The following is a 3,930-nucleotide window of genomic DNA, read 5'->3' as shown; positions in this document are numbered from 1 at the left end:
TCGACTGTATCAAAGCCGACACGAGAGTCCCAGCGGCTGAGCAAAAATCTGAGTTAATTAGCGCGATACATGTTTAATTAAAGCCAATTACAATATCTAAAATTACCTAATCGAAACCTGTTTTCACAGTGAAGGTGCCCTCAGCACGATCTGCTTCACACACAAATAACACATGCATTTTGCAGCACATGCACTTTGTGCTTCTGTACAATATGATCCTGCTGCATATGGAGATTTTTTTATTTTTTTTGTCTTCAAATAAAAGCATCAGCAGGTATTGGAAACGACAGCGTGTCTTCAATACTTTTATTGTCATTTTATATGTTTTCTACAGCTAGGCTACATCATCTTATATGTATTAATTAAATACGTGCATTTACATAAATGTAATTTATTTTGCATTAAAAAAAAGTCATTTTAATCGGCGAAATAAGGTTAATAAATTGTTCCGTATACATTTGATAACTATATCAGACTTTTGTTTAGTCCTTACAATCTTGATGTTTGCAATGCACGTGATAAATTCTGGCACTCTTTAAAAGAAAATCAGAAACTGATTGGCTCATGTTTGATCGATATTAGGCTATTGATTCGAGCTCTTCTTCCCCGTTTAATTGTGCTGTGATCTCAAACGCTGTTCCACATATGCGTCGAAAGGAGGCGCTCTTTATCAAATTTCTCGTGAAGATTAAACGCTGCTCCGCCAAAAGCTCCTGCAGTTTCCTCCGGAAAATAAATTCATTTATTTTCACGTTTTATTCATTTAGGCGGATGCTCAAAAATTCTTTATAAAGAGAGAGAATGAGATTGAGATATTGTTAATGATATTTTAGACGAGGTAATTGATTAAGCATATTGTTTGGCTATGTTTCTACTATTAATTTATTATTTATTCATGTATTTTATTATTTATGTATTTTTATTAGTTAATGCTATTTGCTTTGTCTATTTATTTCAACCCGCTACAAATCCACAATGGAAAAAGGTACATTAAAATATATATAAACTTGTAGCTGTTTCATTATATATATATATATATATATATATAATAAAAAAAACATAAAAAAATAGCCAAAATGATTTTATGCAATATCTGCGCTTTTTACGCACAACTTTATATAATGGCGCAAGAAACAATAATAAACTGTTAACTGAAATGATGACTTGACACTAATAGCAATGCACATAATTCATCAAGATTTTATTTGCCCTCATTTTTCCCTTTTCTGATCATTAACGATGTAATTAGTTGTCATGATTAAGGCGAAGGGAAAATATGCAACAGTTTAAAAATGCAAAGACGAATGATTGATTCTCCCTGTTTGTCATGCACTGACGTTTACGCTGCTTTGATTTCCATCTCTCTCCCTCTCTCTCTCTCTCTTTCTCTCTCTCACACATTCCCTTTTAGATAAACCCATTACAAATAATAATAATATATATATATTCTTTTTCGAGTCTTAGCATAAGAGGACTTGGTTTTAAAAGCATGCAAATGTGATATGTTGATTCTCGTTTGCTTCCACTCTAGAGCCCGAAAATAGCCTCTATAACATATTGTGATGAACTGGGAAGTCTGGAGCTGGCAGATGCGCTTTAAACCCAGAAACTTGTGCTCTTGGATTGATAGTCCGAAGGTAAATCATCTTTCAGCAGCTCTGCGTTAGTTATGATGAGCTGGTTCACGCCTTTCACTACATGGCGTGCTCTCTGAGTGGTCAGTTGTCCGATTTTACGCACAAGCTTTAACCCTGAATCTCAGCACTGCTAATTTAATTTCTTGTATTAATGCCATCACCAGCCCGAACGCACATGTCAACGCTTTTCTGTGATGTTGGAGACAGACAGGCCCTCTCCAAGCAATTTGACTATAGCCATGCCTCTTCTCTAGCTTCTCTGGAGTTTTGCAGGTGTCATTCTGCTCCAGACCTTTAAGATTAAAAATGGGCTTTGGAAGATCTGGCCGTGCGCAAAGATGCAAATAGGAAAGTCGTGGTGCGCTGGTATGATGCGTGGAGGGGACATCTGGGCACTGGCCATCTGACTGACTTTGCCTTGACATCTGGGAAAGCCACTGGTGTGTGGCACGCGAATCGGTTGATGTCGCTATTTAAATGCAAATTTGTTGGGGATCATTGGAGCCTCACCCCGTAAATTCACACAAAAGGAACACTTCACACACAATAAGGAGGAGGGTCGTTTCTTCGGGAGGTCTTGGCAACGCCGAACAAATCTTATTCAAACCCACACACACCTTCTGCATGACTAACTTTTCCTTTGTCCCGCGCGCTCGGTTAGTACATCTCCCCAAATAAGATCTAACATGGGCAGACAGAATAGAGCTCAATCCGCAGCGTTCAGTTTTGAAGAAAAATAAAGCTTTTTGTCATAGTAGAATATTTAAGGTTCTTTTAGACAGATTGTTTTCTAAAACAATTAAAATAAAATAAAAACCAAAACTGATGAACCTATAATGTAACATCAAGTTTTATTATCGTCAACAATTAAAGATAATATTAAAGGTCTAAATATTTAATACACAAATCAATTTTTTTCATTAGCCTATTGTTATTATTATTATTATGCATGCGATCATATTTTTTTTTGTGTGTGTGATGTTGACAAACTCTTTTTTTCCCACGGAATATTTTGAATATTATTTTAGATGCGGTTTTTTTTTTTTTTTTTTGCATAACAAAAACTGACATCTGACACTTGCGAAATGCAAAACGCAATTAAATCGGTTTCAGAATAAACACAACGGGTTTTTGGTGTCATAAAATTTGTCGCGCACTTAATTTCCGAACGTCGAGGAGTGAAAGTGAAAGTTGGTGAATTAAAGAGCGCATTTTGCACGCTTTGGCTCCGTGCTCCAGATGAGCCTCAGAAATGAGCCGAGATGGATTCAGGCGAGCAGCTGATTCTCCAGTCTCCGGCCAGATGGCTTCTGAACACAGATTTGCATTCATTTTCGCCTAATATCTTCCAAAATAGAGGGGCAGCTGCATTTGTTGTCAAATAAGGTTTAAAACTCCTTTTTAGGACGGGATCGTTACCTACGCGATGGGATTGTTGAACTTCTCTAGTCAACAGTATCAGATTTAAAGGGATTTAGACTAAAACCCTAATTTGGTAATCAGATTGAAATCGCTTTGGTGTGTAATCTGTATTAGAGATACTGTAGATTAGGCCTAGAATTAGCAAACCTGAAATATTTATTATGATAAGTTAGATAGATAGAATAGGGTTTGGAAAAATAATTAAAATAATACAAATTTGATTTAAAAATAAATAAATAACATCAATTAAAAAGATATCACATGCCAAATAGGTCTACGGATACTTTAGATTTATTTATTAGCACACACGTAATTATAGTTTTTGATAACAATAATTATAAGAACACTTCACGTGAAACAAAAAACAACTGTTTCGTAATTAAGATAAACGTGTGATAATGATACAAAATAATAATACTAATCATTTGCTGCCTAGAGTGCCATTTAACATTAAAGTTCACAGAGGCATTCAGCGTATGCATGGATCAAAGTCATTGCGAATTAAAGACAAAAAGCATATCAATCTTAAATTGTCGTAAAATATAATTTTATTACTTACGTATTTAATTAGACGACGATGCAATGTGATGGATTTTGAGTCGAGGCAAGAGCAACAGCTTTGATAATTCACTTATCTTTGGCAATAGTCATTAACCCCCAACACTAGCAGAATAGATTGCTGTGTAAAACACATCTCTCTTCTCCTCTCTCCGTCCATCCATCCATCCATCCCTCCCTCCAGCGCACAGGGTCCCCAGATAACCAACATCGGACTTCCATTTTCGCCCATTAATTCAAATATTAACATACATGCACTGTCTGCCAATATCACGAGCACCTTACGAAACGAAGGAAAAAATGACCCTTATTG

This window comes from Abramis brama (assembly GCF_963993115.1).
Source record: "Abramis brama genome assembly, chromosome: 14".
Lineage (NCBI taxonomy): Eukaryota > Metazoa > Chordata > Actinopteri > Cypriniformes > Leuciscidae > Abramis > Abramis brama.
The sequence above is the reverse complement of the archived record's forward strand: the minus strand, read 5'-3'. Positions refer to the sequence as shown.